Genomic DNA, 19,607 nt, shown 5'->3' with positions numbered 1-19,607 from the left:
CCGCATAATTACGGGTTTGATGAAACAACAGAAAGCGCTAACATCCGAAGACCGAGGTTTGACAAAAAGGCACCAGCCTTTTACATTGGATAGGTTGGGGAATGTTTGGACGTATACTCAGTCGGAACGTTATCATAAGTTGAAATCGGAAGGTCAACGGTGGAGGGCATTAAAATTGGGTGCAAGAGAGTTGTTACCGGGAGAGCCGGATGAGCCGGAAAGTGATGTAGAAATGGTTCCGAGTGGGGACGAGGATTATGCGGACGAGCCGCATGGTGGTGCAAATGTTGGTCTAGGGGGTTTTGGTGGAGGTCACGGTGGTATGTTCTACGACTATGCGCAGCAACCTTATGAGCCGGGGTGGGCTTATAGTGGTTCAATGCAAGAGGTGATCGAAAGTCAATGTCCGCCGGCATCTATTTTTGATACATGGTCGGGGTCGGAGAGGACATTGTATGATCAAAACACGAGGAATAGTGCAAGCATAGAGCGGTCGTTAAAACATAGCTTCGATCGCCATGAGGCATGGAACCGTACCTTCGCATATTCTCGAGAGGTGGATACTAATAATAGATATCATGATGATCAAATGAGGCGGATGCATGCGGATTGGCATGCCGGAAGGCCGGTGGTTGAGGATCCACAACATGTGGATTATGCCTCATTGCCGCCTTATGATGGTAGCATTTCATATCCGACTCCACCACTCCACCATTCTCAATGGCTTGACCCAAGGCAACAGGAGGGAGCGCAACAACAAGCAGGGAGTAGCAGTGGCGCATTCGGATTTGGAGAGTGGAATGATATGATGTCATCCATCTTTGGACCTCCAGGACCGCGCTACTATTAATCAGGTGGTATTCCCTCTTGTGTATAGTTGTACATATTTTTTTGGTTTATGTTGGTTATGGTAGGGAGGATGGGTGGAGTTTGATTATGTGGTTGATTGTTGGGTTGGTGTTTGTTGGTGGTGTCGTGTTTAAAAAAAAGAAAAACATAAAAAAATATAAAAAGAAAAATACAAAAAGAAATTTGGGGTTTGAGAAAACAAGCTTTTGTTGAGGGTGATTGAGTTTAGTGATCAAAGCCTCCCAAAGCCATACATTGGGGTCAATGTATCCCAAGTGTGGGGATGGGGGGAAATTTTGAGGTTTTTGAAAAATTTTGAGCCAAGCGAAATGATGTGAAATTTTGAACGCCCTAACTTAACCCTAAGTTGATGCACCGGCAACCCTTGATACCTTTTTCGTTCTTGGTGAGAGTTGTAGCCACACTTGTACATAAATAATTGTCTTTGATGAGAGTGGCTACGAGTGGGGGTGCATTAGAACTTGTGCTTGAATGCGATTTGAATCCTTAGTTAAACATGAATGTAGAAAGGATAAGGGCATTAGATAGCCTCGTCGTTGGTGTGAGTGAGTGTGGGACTTGGGGGGTTGGACCTCATAAGTATATATATGAGCATGGTAGTGAGAGGGGCGGGGGTTTGGACATTTAGTTGCCCATTTTGTGCCTGTGAAGCTTATCATTTGTTTCCCCTAGTTACTTCCTTAAAATTTACCCAAATTTGACCCGGTCGGATAGTGTTAGTGATAGTATTAGTAGTTTTGCTAGTTTGAAGTAGATATGGTTAATGCGTTATCGTATGGTTGTTTATTTGAAAAAAAAAATCAAATCAGAAAAAAAAAGAGAAAAGCAATGAAAAGAAAAAAAAAAGGGGCTTAATTGTCTTGTATATAGTAGTGCGTTTGTTTGTTAGTTTGTTTTTGTTTGTAATAAAAAGACCGGGTCGAATTTTCGCTACTTCATATATATTCCATTTCCTACCTATACACCTAGCCGCGTTACAACCTTAAAGTCCCTTTGATTTGCATTCATGTTTGACCCATTTTAGGAGAATGATCGATTCAGGTACAAGCTTATGATTGTGCAATCACCCGTTTGCCTAGTGTGTGTCTAGCTTATCTTTGCTAGTTTCACTTGTAGCCGAGAGGAGAGAATTTGAGAGGGGTGCATTGCTTGGGTGTTAAAAAGGGGTTGGTAAAGAGATTGCATGCTTTGCTTGGTTTAATTTGATCACTTGTGTTGAAATCATTTTGATGAGTTGCTTGGGACAAGCAACGGTTAAGTGTGGGGATGTGATGGGTGGTCCTTTGGACAACCCTTAAGCATGTTAAAAGACGAAATAGTCCTCCACTTAATCGTGTAATTATCTTGAATTAGATAACCACAGTGCTTATGTTTCAGGTGCGGTTTAGGAGCTAAAAGATGGATTAAACGCAGCTTGGGAGGCTTTGGTGATGAACGGGTCAAGAGTGGAACAAAAGATGAAAGAAAGAAGAACATTCAGGTCATCACCGTAAATTACGGTCCCACCGTAATTTACGGTGGACCTGAAAAACAAATGGTTCCCACCGTAGCACAGTTTATTCCCACCGTAACACTTTGTTGTTCACCGTAAATTACGGTGGTGCCGTAATTTACGGTGGAGTCTGCGAGAAAAACTTGTAACTGCCACTATTAAGTTGGTTTTGGGGTGTCTTTTCATTATCTATCATCATTGGACGGTTGTGGATGAACATTGGGGCGAATTTTGGCTACTTGCTTGGTTTGTGAACATTTCTTATCATTCGGTTTGTATTTTCGATTCGTATGAACACTAGTTTGATTATGATGATGATTGACCGAGCCATGTCCGGCTAAACTCTTCGGTGATCATCTTAGGTGAATGTTTCTTGAACTTTTGTGTGTTTAATTTCTGAATTTCTAGAATGATAACTTGCGTTGCTTGAATGTCATGGTGTATGTTTGATTGTTTGTAGTTTGTTAATCAATATTGCAATTTCTAGTCTTAATCGTACGTTCTTGGTGCCGTTGGCAATCGAGATATCACGGGAAGGGTTAGGGTTGGTTATTGATTAATTGGTCATCGGGAAACAACCTCGCGTTTATATAATCCGAGTACTTTGTTCCCTTTTATCACTTCAATCATCTATACACGAGTTATGTCTATGTAACTCTTTCTAGTTGAATTACACACAATTGTTTAAAGAAACTGAAACCTAAGGTGATCATTGTTCTCTCCTAATTTGTTTTACAACCAACTTTGATTTGAATTAGTTTTTAATTTAGTTTTCTAAAACAACAATCCAAACTCTTGAATTTTAATTTTCTGCAATTTAGTCTAATAATTAGTTTAAGTACAAAGCTATACATTCAACACATCTTCCACATACTCCCTGAGTTCGATACCCTACTACCACTATCTATAGTTGTTTGGGGATTAAATTTGCGTGACCCACGACATCACGTCACCCTGCAGAGGTGAATTCTGCACCAGTTGCACCACCTCCGCCACCATTCGGATATGACAATCCGATACCAGCGTACGACGCTTCCACGGCGTACAATCCGTTTGAGCAGCCGACTCACACGCACTACAACTATAACTATGATGCCGACCCATATGTGATAGCGGCTAATTATAATGCCCTCCATGGAACCTCTTGGAGAGCAGATTACTCAGCTCATGGGTATAATACCCTCTAGACCTCCGGTTCAGCAACCGTCGCAGCAGCCATGTTTTTCTCCACCGGAGCAAGAAGAAATACTCCACCATTTAAACCGAGTGGAACGAGACTTCGAACAAGAACGCAAGAGTAATCGTGGTTTTCTCAAGGGCCTAGCAAACCTACTGAAAGGGAGGAATACACGAGACCATTAGTCTCCTTATGTAATGTTGTATCTTGTATTGGTCCCTGCGTGGACTTGTTTTTCTATAAACCTCTGCGTAGGTAGTTATTTAATTATAAAGTCCCGTTTAGGGCAGCGTGTAATCGTATTTGAAGTTTATGGAATGTTATGTTATAAATTTCATTTTTGTTATTACTATATATGAAATAAGTCGAAAAATCATTCCTTTTAAATTTAAATCTGCCTAAATAAAGAATCTTAAGAGTGAAACCTAGCCAGGTATCTTTATAAGATCCGGCCAAGATGGTAAGACCTAATTAAAAGATTCAGATTCCCAGTTAACCTCTGTAATCATGTTAACGTTCATGGCAGAAGTGATTCGTTAAAAATCACACGCGTCATTCTTATACAAGAATCCTTCTAAGGATTTCAAAGCCCAAATTTATGATTTATAAATCATGGGTTAAATCATCAATAAAGATGATCATTTATTAAACATCCATTAGTGATGTAGTGCCTACGGGCCGAATTATTAAGCATCCATTAGTGATGTAGTGCCTATGGGCCATAATAATTGTCATATAAGACAAAAGACAGTGGTGGTCTATGACTCCCTGTCAGAAAGGGTAAAAGGACTACGGTTCAAACCTTCATACCTTGAATCTCTGTAATCTCGGCTAATATTATAAAAACGTCCTCGTGACTAGGTTTTTATGCCACTAACAATATTGTTTGTAATTAGGATAAGTTATATTCAAATCCTAAATAAAAGTGAGTAACAAATTAACCAGATATGGTCTCTGTTTACCATGGTTAATGAATTGCCATAAAACACAATTCCATAATAAACTCCTAAATAAAATTTTCGTTATCTTCTGTAGCAGATTCAAGTTACCATGGCTGATCCTAGTGGAGAAAATAGCCACTCGAAAGAAGACGAATATGATAACGCCCAGGTTCATTTGACGGGCGCAGAATTGAAAACTCTTGTCGATAATGCTGTCAAGGCAGCTCTGGATCGACAATATGAGGAATATACTGAATCTCGGAGCCGAACCAAATCCAAACCACACTCAAAGCCGAAAACCCACACAAAATCTCACAGCAAACCGCTGTCCAAACCTAAAAAGGACGATGATAACCACTCGTCCAATGAAAACAGTGTCCGTCAAGAAAGAGTATATACTGACGCATCTGGCGCCAGAGGTTGTACCTACAAGTACTTTGTATCATGCAAACCCCGAGACTTCACTGGGGAGAAAGGAGCGGTCGATTGTATGACGTGGCTTGACGAGATGGACACCGTGGTGGACATCAGCGGCTGTGCAGAAAGAGACGTGGTAAAGTTTGTGTCTCAATCATTCAAGGGCGAGGCCCTGGCTTGGTGGAGGTCGTTGGTTCAGGCCTCGGGAAAGGCTGTTCTATACAGCATGACATGGGAGGAATTCGTTTCTCTCATCAAGGAGAATTACTGCCCTCAACATGAGGTTGAAAAGATAGAGACTGACTTCCTGTCATTGGTGATGACAAACCTTGACTGCCAAGCTTACCTCACGAGCTTCAACACGATGTCCCGGTTGGTTCCATATCTGGTAACCCCGGAGCCAAAAAGAATCGCTCGTTTCATCGGTGGGTTAGCCCCTGAAATAAAGGCAAGCGTGAAGGCCTCTAGGCCAGCGACCTTTCGATCTGTAGCTGATATATCTTTGTCCCTTACTCTGGATGCGGTCCGACATAGATCCCTAAGGAACAAAGAAGCTGAGAAGAGAAAGCGTGAAGATGATACTTCACGGAGGTCGAGCAAGAAACACTGTGGAAGCGGTGATAACAAGAGGGAGTCGGAGTCAAGGAAGGATGGGCAACAGTCTGGTGAGAAGCCCAAGTGCAAGACTTGCAAGAGACATCACTTTGGAAAGTGTAGGCTCGAATCAAACTCGCAGACTCAGTTGAAGTCGTATGCTTGCGGGTTGTGCAAGTCCAAGGACCACAAGACCGTGGACTGCAAGAAAATAAAAGATGCAACCTGCTACAACTGCAATGAGAAGGGGCACATTAAAAGCAAATGCCCTAAATATGCCAAGAAGCCTGAAGAGGCCAAGAAGAACAATGCTAGAGTCTTCAGGATGGAGGCGAAAGAAGCAGTGCTGGATGATAACGTGATCACAGGTACTTTTCTCGTAAATGATATCTTTGCAAGAGTACTTTTTGATTCAGGCGCTGATAAGTCTTTCGTAGATCATAAATTTTGCAAATTGCTGAATATGCCTGTCAAAACCTTAAATGTGAATTACGAGGTAGAGCTAGCAGATGGCACCATAGAAACCGTCTCCACTGTGTTAGATGGATGTGTGATATCCATTAAGAACCACTATTTTCCTCTATCTCTACTTCCCTTTAAATTGGTCGGTTTTGACCTAGTATTGGGTATGGACTGGTTATCTCACAACCAGGCCCAAATCGTCTGCAACAGAAAGCAAGTGGTGATAAAGACTCCGTCTGGTGAATCGCTTACCATTCGGGGAGACACCCGGTACGGATTGCCTGAGCAAGTGACTATGCTCAAGGCTTCAAAATGTCTAAAGAAGGGTTCTGTCATTTACATGGCACAGGTGATTATTGAAGAGCCTAAACCGAAGATAGAAGACATTCCCGTCATTTCGGAATATCCAGAAGTTTTCCCTGAAGATCTGGTTTGCCACCAGATAGGCAAGTGGAATTCAGGATCGATATCATCCCTGGAGCAGCACCTATTGCTAGAGCGCCTTACAGGTTAGCACCAACCGAAATGAAGGAGTTGAGGACCCAGCTGGATGAACTACTAGCTAAAGGTTTCATCAAACCTAGTTCGTCTCCGTGGGGAGCACCTGTCCTGTTTGTTAAAAAGAAGGACGGATCGATGCGTCTGTGCATCGATTATCGCGAGCTTAATAAGGTCACGATAAAGAATAGATATCCCTTGCCGAGGATCGACGATTTGTTCGATCAGCTACAAGGGGCAAGTTATTTTTCGAAGATTGACTTAAGGTCAGGCTACCATCAACTGAGAGTCAGAGATGAAGACGTACATAAAACCGCATTTAGGACTCGTTACGGTCACTACGAGTTCCTAGTGATGCCTTTTGGGCTCACAAATGCACCGGCTGCGTTCATGGATCTCATGAATCGCGTCTGCAAGCCGTACTTGGACAAATTCATCATCGTCTTCATCGACGATATTCTTATATACTCGAAGAACCAAGCTGACCATGAGAAACACCTTCGCTGTATTCTCAAACTTCTACATCATGAGAAACTCTATGCCAAATTCTCCAAGTGCGAATTCTGGCTACAAGAAGTCCAATTTTTAGGACACGTTGTCAGCGAGCGTGGTATCCAGGTGGATCCCGCTAAGGTAGAAGTCGTAATGAATTGGCAAGAGCCAAAGACGGCTACAGAGATTCGTAGTTTCCTGGGGTTAGCCGGATACTACAGGCGTTTCATTGAAAACTTTTCAAGGATTGCTGCGCCCTTAACTTCCCTGACCAAGGAGAAGATAAAATTTGTTTGGGGCCCTAAGCAGCAAGAGTCCTTTGATATTCTGAAGCAAAAGCTGAGCAACGCTCCTGTGCTGACACTACCGGAAGGTACCGAAGAGTTCGTAGTTTACTGCGACGCATCACACACTGGCATGGGATGTGTGCTCATGCAGAAAGGCAAAGTTATTGCCTATGCTTCGAGACAGTTAAAGGTGCACGAGAAGAATTACACCACCCATGACTTGGAGCTGGGTGCCGTTGTGTTCGCACTAAAACTGTGGAGGCATTACCTGTATGGTATCAAGTCTGTGATCTATTCGGATCACAAGAGCCTTCAACATCTGTTTAATCAGAAGGAGCTAAACATGAGGCAACGCCGTTGGATGGAAACTTTAAATGATTATGATTGTGAAATCAGATATCATCCCGGCAAAGCGAATGTAGTCGCTGATGCCTTAAGTAGAAAGGAAAGGGTGAAACCCATCCGAATCAATGCCAAGAGCATTGAAGTGAAGAATAATTTAATTGAAAGGTTGTTAGCTGCACAGCAAGAAGCTGTGTTGGAAGCTAACTATCCTTAAGAGAAGCTGGGAGTAACTGAGGAGCAGTTAACTCTTAGCAAGGACGGAATTTTACGATTGAATGGACGAATATGGGTTCCGCTTTATGGAGGACTACGAGATGTTATCCTCCAGGAAGCCCATAGTTCCAAATATTCTGTTCACCCGGGAGCTGATAAGATGTATCAGGATCTAAAGGCAAATTATTGGTGGATAGGCTTGAAAAAGTCTGTAGCCGCTTATGTAGCAAAATGCTTAACTTGTGCGCAAGTCAAGGCTGAGCATCAAAAGCCATCTGGCTTGCTACAACAGCCTGAACTTCCTGAATGGAAGTGGGAATGTGTAACTATTGATTTTATTACCATGTTACCCAAGACGAGGAAAGGAAATGACACAATATGGGTTATCGTTGATAAGCTGACTAAGTCAGCGCATTTCTTACCCATCAAGGAGACTTATAGCTCCGATATGTTAGCCCAGTTATACGTTGATAAGATTGTAGCCTTGCATGGCATACCTGTGTCTATTATCTCTGACCGGGATACTAGATACACGTCGCATTTCTTGAAGAGTTTCCAGCAATCTTTGGGCACACGTTTGAATTTTAGTACGGCTTACCATCCTCAGACAGACGGTCAAAGTGAGCGTACTATTCAAACGTTGGAAGACATGCTACGTGCATGTGCTATCGATTTGGGTGGTAGTTGGGATAAGAACCTACCAGTAATCGAATTCTCCTACAACAATAGCTACCATACCAGCATTAAGGCTGCGCCTTTCGAGGCATTATACGGTAGAAAGTGTAGATCGCCTGTTTGTTGGGCGGAAGTTGTAGATGTCCAGTTATCAGGACCAGAGATAGTCTTCGAGACGACGGACAAGATTGTCCAGATTCGAGACCGTCTCAAAGCTGCCCGAGATAGGCAGAAAAGTTACGCAGATCCAAAGCGTAAAGATTTTCACTTCGAGATAGGTGAAAAAGTGCTACTTAAAGTATCACCCTGGAAGGGGGTGATGCATTTCGGTAAAAAAGGCAAACTAAGCCCGAGATACATAGGACCTTTCGAGGTTATCGAACGTGTCGGGTCCGTTGCCTATAAGCTAAGCTTACCGGAGGAGCTCAATGGAATTCACAATGTGTTCCACATCTGCAATCTAAAGAAGTGCTTCGCTGATGAATCATTGGTGATCCCACACACAGATGTGCATATAGATGAGAGCTTGAAATTTGTGGAGAAGCCTTTGTCGATTGAAGATCGACAGGTAAAGAAGCTTCGAAGGGTTATAAATGTCAACGAAGGGTTAAATAAAGGACTGAAGTTGACAAACCTTGGAAGTATCTAAATTCGAGGGTTATAAATGTCAACGAAGGGTAAATATACTGTATTAGTAACCCTAAATGATGCTCGTACCTTCAAACGAATAAATCATGGATCGTACGGGGCGAAACGAGGGAGAAAGTGAGGAATTACAAGCTACAGGGGTTAATTGTGTCAACATGTTTAATTATACCTCTGAGTGACCCTTTGATGAACCCGAGGCCTTGTAACAGTAAAATACGCTCACTAGAATATACTATATAAATTTCGCGAAGTTCCGTTTTAAAACGAGAAAGTTATGATCAAATTCGTATGCGAGGGGTTAAAAGCATCAACAATGAAAGTTAAGGCTTTTCGGATAGTAATTAAACTAACCGGAGATTGAACAGTGCGGGTAAAAGGCACGAGGCCCTTAACGGTAAATAATCGAGGGCCAAATCGCAAAGTTACCCCTTCGAAACCGAAAGGTCAGGTTAATGACTACAAAAGATTTGAAAATCTTTCAATTTAGGCCTCAGGCGGCCCGCCTGAGTGAAACAAGCAAGTCAATGCAGGCCGCGAGCCACCTGTAGATACGTTTCCTGACATGAAGATCCAGGCGGCCCGCGTGCATATGGCCTAAATCTAATGCGGGCCGCGTACAAGTCCCAGATGCAGAAACTTTGGACAGATTCAATGATTTAGCTTGTGAACGATCTTGTGAGCAATTAATGAAGCATGGGCGCCCTCTACATGCCCCCTAGCACCCAGGGCCACCTGCTGAACATCCATGATGCTTTGTAGGTTGAGTTGTGATGATCCTATGCCAAGTTTTTCACTATAAAAGGCAAGACATTGTGCAAAAATGAAACACACCTCAAAACCTGCCTTCTGATCATTCTTGGAGCTCTCAAGCATTCCTCTATCATTCTTAGTCGTGCACCAAGCTTCTGTAAGTTGCCTAACCCTTTGTGGTTTCGTTTTTCCATAGTTTTAGCCTAAAAGTCAATCCGTCGTAATTAACGGTTGACTTAGCGATAAATCACGAATGGTCCGGTGGTTTGTCGAATCAAAGATAGTTATATGATGGTAATCATGTGGGCATTAAACCCCTAAAAGGGCGCCCTCTGATTCCCACTCTAACTAGTCCAAATGTCAAGTCAAACGTGCTTAGAAAAAGTCAACAGAAATGTCATGTTGCGATTTCTTGCATAATCTGTAATGTAGAAGATATGTAACATGTTTGAACACTCACAAAACATGATAATAAGTATATAAACTAGTCTAAGCTTGTTTGATCCGACCATTTTCTGTTTAGACCCGGTTCGGAGCCGAAAGTCGCAAAAGTTTGACTTTTGCATTGACTACAGTTCCGACCCGTTAAAGTTTGATTTAGCTATACCTTAGGACTCTCTTAGGACCAGGTTACATGATGGTATAACCCTCTGTGACCGGTTCGTTGTTTGTCCGAGTCTTTTACACATTTCCGTTAAATGCTTAAAAGTTGATCGTAACGCCCTTTCTAAATTAAAACGAGAATTTCGGACATGTGAAAGGATCATAACCTTGGTTACTGATTTCTAAGCATGTCCCTAAAATTTCACGTCATTCCGAGGTCCAGAATATGAGTTATGCTAAATAGCGCAAATTGCGAAACTTTAGTAATTAAATAGCGCAATTAGCATAACGCCTATCTAAACCCGGATTTCAACACCAAACCTTTTACTCACTGTTGTAAAATAATATTTTGGGATTTTTAAAGATTTTTAATTATTTTTAACCTGCTCATAACCTGCGGTTATGGCAACGGTTCGGTAAATACCGAATATACCCTTTTCGGCCATAACTTGAGTTCTACAAGGTCTTTTGACCCGATTCCAGTTGCTACTGATTTTAAATAATAAATGAAGTATTTTGGACTTTATAAACTGTTCGTGAAACTCAGATTTCCTGTAGAACTCAGAAACCTTTTATAATCTTTAAAAAGACCGAAATACCCCTACGGGGCATAATATGAACTTAAACTCGTTACGGGCATTATGGAAGGTATCCTATTGATACCACAACCTCCTTAAAGCATGTTAACTTAGGAAAACAGTGTAGGACTCTTACGGTTACCCGTTGCGCCTTTTGCGCGCACGGTTCGATTATGTAACTAGTTTACATAAATTAGCCGAAACGGGTCAAACCATATTGTTTTGACCCCAAAATCCAGAGTATGATTATTATACCCATATAAAACAAGTCTTCAAACTTGTTTGGGTCAAAATCACACTCCATTCACGGTTTTCGCCTTTCACGCGATTAAACCGTAACTATACTTTGAAACTGACCGGTCTAAGCTACGGCTAAAATAAAGACTCGTTAGGATTCTAATAGGTTAAATTAAACCTTCGTTCCAGATTAGGGGACCAGTAAAAGTTATCTGCAATTTATTTCAATTTAAGAATTATACTTGCAAAGGTAAATACTTTTAACTTATTTTCCGTTATACGGGCTTGGGTTACGGTATTTAAAATACCGCTTGGTCGGGCAATTGACCCCAACTCATTAGTAGTTGGGTATTATCAATGTGACCCGTTTAAAAACTTGTTTTGTTGGCTTTACGCCTTTGGGGGCTTAATGACCATGTCCCGGATATCCTTGGCAGCATTTATGAATGGCCACGACCTTGACATCCCGGTGTAGGCGTACACCCGACATTATGTCTATAACTATAAAAGTGTAGCCGTTGGTTACCCGCCACGGTTTTATACTATGTGGTGTGTCTATTAAACTTTAACCCGATACGACTCGGGCGACCGAACGCATAGTAACATGTAATTCTTTACAAGATTTGATTATAAATTATCCCAAGTTATAAAGAGTTTGTGTCTTGAGCATTTAAACCAATTTTATCAAACAATTTACAAAAGTGTCAATTGAATGTATTTACCAGTGTAAACTGACGTATTTTCCCCAAAAAGACTAAATGCAGGTACTATGCGTAATTGGCTGGGATTTCTCCTTAGCATCATTAGAAGTCTCGCAAGCTTAAGATGCCTGAAGTCTGTTAAACAATACTTTTGTTATTTTTATTGATCCCCTGTGGATTATTATTTCAACAAGGGTGATACATTGATATTACACTAAATGTTAAAATATATTTATCTTTATGCTTCCACTGTGCATTCATATATATTGTGTGGTTTGACTATATTATTGCCAACTACGTCACGGTAATCCCCCACCGGGCCCACCGGTGAGACACGTGGAAATCGGGGTGTAACAGTGCGGTAGATAGTTGTACGTAGGAAGTAGTCTTTCCAAGGAGTGTGTAGTTCTAAGAAGTGTACGGTCAGGTATCACTGGGTTGTACCCAGTGCTTTAGGACTTGTACAAGAGGATTGTGCGGACTTAGAGGTATGCGACCTTGTAGTAACCTCTTGTACACTATGCATCAGGGGTTGCACATTTAGAAGTGTGCGACCCCTTGGAGTGTGCGGTGTGCAGTGTGTGTAATATACACTATGCAGACAATATTCACTACAAAAAAAATGCCATCTAGTGGCATGCAAAAAGTGCCACAGAAAAACAAGAAAGTGCCACTAAAGAACCTTGTAAGAATGGGCGGCACACAAAAAAAGTGCCACAAGAAGCGCTGACGCTAAAGCCTTTTAGTGGCACTATTTCAATGTGCCGCACAAAGTTTTTAGGCTTTTAGTGGCACTTTTTTATCTGCCAGTACAAACTTTTGAGCTTTTAGTGGCACATATTTTTTGCCACAAAAATCACATCAAATTAAATGCCATTGACGTTTATCATATTGATTTTAATTAATTACAATTATTATTTATTTACATTAAAAAATAAAAACAAAATTATAAAATGTAGAAATCATAAAATAATCACTTCAATTAAAAGATCAATCAATCTTCCAAAGATTCCAAATGTCTAATAAGTGTCGATCTAAGTCTAGTGATCAAACATATAACCCAAATAAACTAACAAGTGTTTGAATAAAAACTCAAAACTTCACTGTGTTCATGAATTTGTTTCACAATCTTCATGCGAGTTAAATAATCATCGTGTTAACGTTTTCTTAGTAGTCATACTTCCACTTCATAGTTCCCAGCACTTACTACTAATGTCGCTATACTCAACCTGAAATTTCACAATTCATGTTAAATTGATTAGATCTGATAATCATAACTATCAAAGATGTAAGAACAGTTAATAAAAGGCGAACTTACTTCTTTTGACAATGGGAACACCAACTAATTTGTAGATATTGTCAAAGAATTCCCATTCCCTCCAATTAGAAGGCAAAAGTGTCTTGATACCAGGGACATCACATGCTGCCATTTGATGGGACTTTGTTAATTACTTATATTTGTTGGATATATATATATATATACACACACTTTTGGGTGGGGGAGGGGTTGAGGTATATATATGTACAAACCTGCTATATATGCACCAACTATTGAGCCACCCCTGTTGTACCAAATTGCAGAAACTAGTAAATAATTAGATAGACCATTGTACACGTATAGAATAACAAAATATTTTCAGTCATTAACAGAGTGAAAAAAGGTAGCTTAGACAATAGACCACATATTATCAATTTGGTAACTGATTTGACTCTCATTTACCGCCATCATTTAGGCATGCGACCTTTTTATATGATCTTGTTTTGAAAACTATTATAACATATGTATGTATGTAACCAAACATCCTTATAAGTTATACCAAGTCCATAAGCATGTATTACCAAATAAGTTATCTTAACAACTAATTCACAAATATAGAAGAGAATGACTATACCTTAGACATAGCAAGCCCTGTAACATATGTGTCTCCATTAGCTGATTTCTCATAAAGAATCTCTCGGCACCCCATCTGAGATGGAACCTGAAATAGCATAACCATATTATTAGTTGTAACAAATTACATTTTTCTGCAACTACATAATTGCACTTTAATTTGTTTGATATAAGGTCTTTATTGTCCATATACCAATTTTGTCATACTGTTATTGATGATTAAATTAAGCAACTTGAAATAATCATACCTTCCTCCTTTTTCTATAATATAATCTCTAATAGGACCACTTAGGTAGACATCAGGAGAACCCTTAAGCATACGTAACAGCGAGGCCTCTGTCTTAGTGGCAAATAATGAAAAAATGGTGAGCATACACCGTGCACTCTGATGTTATGAGAATCTAGAAGCTTACATCAACCACATCAGTTCCCTTGTCCATATTATGTATTAATAGGTTATTGATGTGTTCTACACAAAGTTCTTGAAAGAATGCAAGTAAATATATAACATATTAATATATCTATATATATATGCTAGAAACCCGTAAGGTCTTAAAATACAAAATTACCTCCAGGTCAGGTAGCGATAAAACAGTGGATCTCATGCATCAACCACCATGACAAGCTGTAGAGTCACACAAGTTAGTAGCTTGAAATAAAAGAAATAATATACTTGTATGTAGGGGTATGAATTTCTGACATGACCCAGAAACCCGACACGAACCTAACAAGAAATTCGCGGGTTTAGGTTTAGACTAAACGGGTTCGGGTCAGTTTAAGGTGAACTTGTTTAGGTTAATGGGTCGGGTTCGGGTCAACTTTGTCGGGTTGGTGGGTTGACCCGTTCAACACATTTATACTATATTATATTTTTTTTACAATATATTTTATGTCATAAATTAAATGGAGTGTGTATTTTATGCTATGATTATAACTTAATAAGAGAAATTAACATATATTTTATAATTTAAATATGATATTATTATATACATTTGTGTTTCTTAAGTAAAATTTAATTTTGATATATTAATTTCAAAATAAAAATTAAAAATTCGGGTTGAACGGGTCGTGTTCGAGTCAACCCACGAAATTTCGGGTCGTGTTCGAGTTCATATGTATGATATGATTTTCGGGTTCGGGTTTGTGTAAAATTTCCGGTTTTGGGTCGGGTTAAACCTGCCAACCCATGAACATGACCCGTTTAAGACCCCTACTTGTATGCAATTAAACACTCACCAAATCGCTACGTTCAAGAACCCTCCAAAGTTGTCTCCACCATATATCCAGATTCTTCTCAAATGGAGTAACAACAAGACTATCATTCTCCACAAGCCTGCAAAACAAAAGTTTTAGAATGACAAGAGCGTAACCGTAACATTTTTTTCCTATGATACAACTAGAAAGAGTTCATGCGCAAAACAAAGTGACAATGATTATCATACAATTTAACAGTAAGCAGCATAATTAAAATGAATATTAATCCAAATAAAATACAACCTTGGAAGACTACGACTCCAAACTAAAAAGGCACGCCTTTCATTAGCGTCAAGTTCTTCAACAGTCATGTTGGCATTCCATGCTGGTCTGAGAAAACAAAACGCAGAAAAATTAGGAATAAATTTAATTAGAACCATTAAATATGCAAAATAAGACATGACCGCAAAAATAATAGTGTCAAAAGATGCATACCTTCTAGGAACACTAAGACTGCTAGCATTCAGTGCTTCCTCTTTCTTTTGGTTTTCTCTTCTTTCATGAGGAGTCAGCTACTGGTGCTAGAACCTGACTCTCTGTGCGGTTAAAGAATACCATAAGTTGACCATCCACGAAGAGGTATTCCAGCTGTGTTCACTACAAGAAATATTGGCAATAGTGGCGACACTTTTAGCGGCGACTTCAGAAAAGTCGCCGCTAAAGGTTCTTATCCGTGTCCAATGTTTAAAATCCATCCACAGCCGTTCGATGACAACATCATCTGATGGTTAATGTTTTATTACAACTTGTCGCCGCTAAAAAGTGTATCAAAAACCTTTGGCGGGCTCAGACCTCACTCAATCCCTCCCAAATCACACCACTCCCTCCCCCAAACCCTAGGCTGTCTAATGCCGCACACCACACCACACTATGCCAGACCACCTCATCTGCGACACTGCATCATCTCTCCGAACAACCTCTTCAACGTCGTCGGACCACCAGGTATCCTTGTTATGTTTGATTATCTCTAATTTGTATTATCTACACAAATTTCTTGAGTTAAATGTCAAATTTATGTAGTTAAATGTAGTATAGCAGGTTATTGTGTTGTTGTTGTGTTTTTCTTGACTTCAATTAGAGGTTAATTGCTGCATTTTTTTGATAAATAGGTTTAGAGAGTAGTTGAAGTTAGAGGTGCACAATCGGGTTAGGGTTTGAACCCGAACCGGGTTCAAACTGGTTTGGAGTGAAGCCTAGAAAAGTCAAATCGGGTTGATTGTGAAACCGGGTTGGGGTTCAACCCGGGTTGGTGGTTTGTAAAACTTAACCTTATGAAATCAGTTTGGGTTAGGTTGGTGTCAAGTGTATTAGGTTGCTGTGTATTTTAGGTTTCAATGTTGTTGTTGCAGGGCGTGTCTTTTGCTCTGGAGTCGGTTTTGTGTCCGTCACCTGCTTTGTCATCCTCATCACTCATAAATACAACATCAACAAATGACTATTCAGGTATGGGAGATTGCTAACCGGTTGCAGATTGAACATAAAAATTTATGGGTATGGAATATCGGGGCATAGTCAATGGCTATTCAGGTCTGCATAATTACTATATGTTAGTAAGACAATTGGAAATGAATAGTGTATTCAACGGCAGGTTAGGGCCTCAGGATTTCAAAACAAATCTGCTCCAGCAATTAAAAAACTAAGTGAAGCTGCCTTCCGGCGACCACGATTGGCAAGCCGAGATCTGTGTAGTCTATTTCCTGATCTGGTCTTTTAGTGTCACTGGTTGACTGGTTGCTGATCACGGTGAACTCTAAAACTCACAAATTACCATTCGATTATTACATTTTCTACCACAGTTTTTTGTTATACAGTGCACATTAATGCTCTGCTAGGATTGTCTTGATAAATAGTAAAGGCATTTGGAAATTAAATGGGTCAAATGAGTCGAATGATTTGAAAGTTACCTTTTACCTGGCCTATTTTTCTCATAATATATGTGCTTTTGTCTAAAATGAAACGTGTCAGGTGACTTAACTGAATCAAAAGTGGTTAAACTGTTTACATTTACGGTGAACCAAAGGCGAACTGAAAAGAATGCAGCCATGTCTTCTTTGATTGGATGGTTAAACGTAACGGGTCAAAATGAACTTTAATTTTTATAATTTGTTTCATTTGTTGATGAGAGTTTGTGAAAAAGGCATTAACATGCTTATTCCACTCAGGATCAGCAATAAGTGACACTAAAAGAAAGCACATACTCATATCCAAAGGAATGCAGTTAAAGTCGTCGACAACAACGGCACCGTCGGCGGCATCAAATGCAAAAATGTCATTGTTAGTGTAGATTTTGTATATTAATTACGAGTTCTGAATTTAAATTATCAGTTATTATTGCCTATTGATTTTGAATGCTATGTGGGTTGTAGGGAGTAGAGAAGCTGATGGCGTCAAAGCTGATGTCTCGACTAATCATAGAATTCATTTGCATAGTTAGGAGGATACTTTCTCAGATTTTGTTCTACACAAAAGAATTTTCTTGATTTTGATGGTAATTCTAGCCTATCTTGATCTTGCTAAGAAAATTAAAATTGTTGTTGAATATTTATTTTATTTTGTTAAATGTTCATTATATTCATTGAATTGAAGGATCGGTTTGTTTAGTGCTTTTCATCGGTAGATTGAGAGTGAAGTTTGGTGCAATTTGGTTTATTATTGGATTTGTCTTGAAGTATCGTACTCGGTTTGCGAAACCATCAATTAGTCGACCCAGTGGTATTCAGACTCTTTCCAATATGGAGGTTTTTGATCTTCTGTTACATAAGAACTATAGGTCACCTTGGAGAATTCATTAATTACATATGAGTACTTTAAATCAGTGTTCTTTTTTCATATTTAAACACACTTCCAAATACGCTATAAATATGGCTAAATTTTTAGGTATCACATGCTTTGACTTTCTTTTAAAGTTTGATTTTCTTCTAAATGATATATAGGCTGCACTTCTGTCTTCCATGCACTTGAGATCCAATTTGTTTTTATTTGTTTGAATTGTTTATAGTACCTGGGTAGTTGGTGGGTCTCATTCATGACAAATTTTGTTGTTTCTAGCATATTCATATTCATGAAAAGATTGTTGTCCTCAAAACAACTTTCATTGAGCAACATTCTAATTTTAATTCTTATTCTAACTATAAACAATTTCAATTGCCATAGGTCAGATTTTTAAATTTCAGTGTTTATAGTGGACGAGCCGATGGCATGCTGCTGCTGCTTTTGGTGATTATATATTTGTGGCTGTCTACGTGGAGGTAACACTATACCCTGCAGTTTTAAATTAACGTTTTTGTAACCAGATGAGTAATTATAGTCTTGATTGGTTAGTTGATTCTTTTGTAGTTTAGTCATATTTTCAAAACTAAAATTTTAAGTTTTTTATGGCTGCATACAAGCTCATAATCTGGACTAAGAACTTATATTCTATTCACTCCTTGCCGGTGCAAACTAGTCGAGCCGATTTTGATTTTACTCACCGTTTAACTGTATAACATAACCCGAATACATTTAGATGTTAATGGATTGAAACTAAGGATGTGTTAAAGGGTTAAATGGGAACCGGCTAAAGGGTTAGAATGGGTTGTTCTCAAAGGTTATAAAGGGTTAGAATGGCAATGATCGGCAGTCATAAAACGAGCCTGTTGTGATTACTCAGGTCGGGGAAATAGTAGTAAAACTGTAAACCGAAAACAGCAGCACAGAATTTTTTTTTACTGGTTTTTTGACTTTTAGCGGCGACAAATGTCGTCACTAAAGGTCAAAATGTCGCCGCTAAAAGTGAACAATTATTAGCGAGGACATCTTTAGCGGCGACCAAGGGCTTTTAGCGACGGATCAATAGCGGCGACCTTTTAGCGGCGACAAGTCGCCGCTAAAGCCTTTAGCGACGACAAATGGGACTTTTAGCGACGACAAAAGTCGCCGCTAATGCTTCGTTTTCTTGTATTGCCATGGAATGTTACATGTACCGACTCACCGTATTGGTTCTACAATTTTCCACCACACAATCGGTTCAATGATAGTAGAGTTGCAATAAAAGTGACATTCTTACATGTATCTGGTCATTTATTTCACAAGACCACTAGGAAAACTCTTGATCTAACTAATAACATGCTTATTATTCGAGTGTACTTTATGGCTTTATATGAGATGGTTCGCATCTTTTGATCCACCAAACACGCAACGGATAAAGGCTAAAAGAAAAACGAAAGACGATCCAACACATGTTCCCACTAAATCACTACAAAAACAGTTTCTAGTTCAGTTTGAACACGTGTTGATGCACTTTCATGTGAATGTGGCACGGTTCGCTTCGGTTCGGTTCGTTTCGCATTAATAACACATATTTAACATCCTCCTGTTAAAATATGTGAATGGAAAATGTTTAAAAGGCCATCGAAATACTCAAGTCAACGAAATACAAAGCCATCGAAATACATGGTTTTTATCTTGATATTGTAATAGAAAAGGAAAAATCCAAATAGACAA

General features: G+C 39.6%; 1 long non-coding RNA gene across 1 annotated transcript; it reads left to right on the top strand.

Moving 5' to 3' along the window:
- The first annotated feature begins 16,556 nt into the window (after nucleotides 1–16,556).
- Nucleotides 16,557–18,356, top strand: LOC110877294. The gene is made up of 3 exons (XR_002556922.2): nucleotides 16,557–17,399; nucleotides 17,492–17,613; nucleotides 18,279–18,356. It is a non-coding gene; the product is annotated as an uncharacterized LOC110877294 (long non-coding RNA).
- The last annotated feature ends 1,251 nt before the right edge of the window (nucleotides 18,357–19,607 follow it).

The sequence above is a fragment of the Helianthus annuus genome, chromosome 9 (genome assembly GCF_002127325.2).
Source record: "Helianthus annuus cultivar XRQ/B chromosome 9, HanXRQr2.0-SUNRISE, whole genome shotgun sequence".
Taxonomy (NCBI): domain Eukaryota; kingdom Viridiplantae; phylum Streptophyta; class Magnoliopsida; order Asterales; family Asteraceae; genus Helianthus; species Helianthus annuus.
Note: the sequence above shows the minus strand (reverse complement) of the source record. Positions and strands in the feature narration are given on the sequence as shown.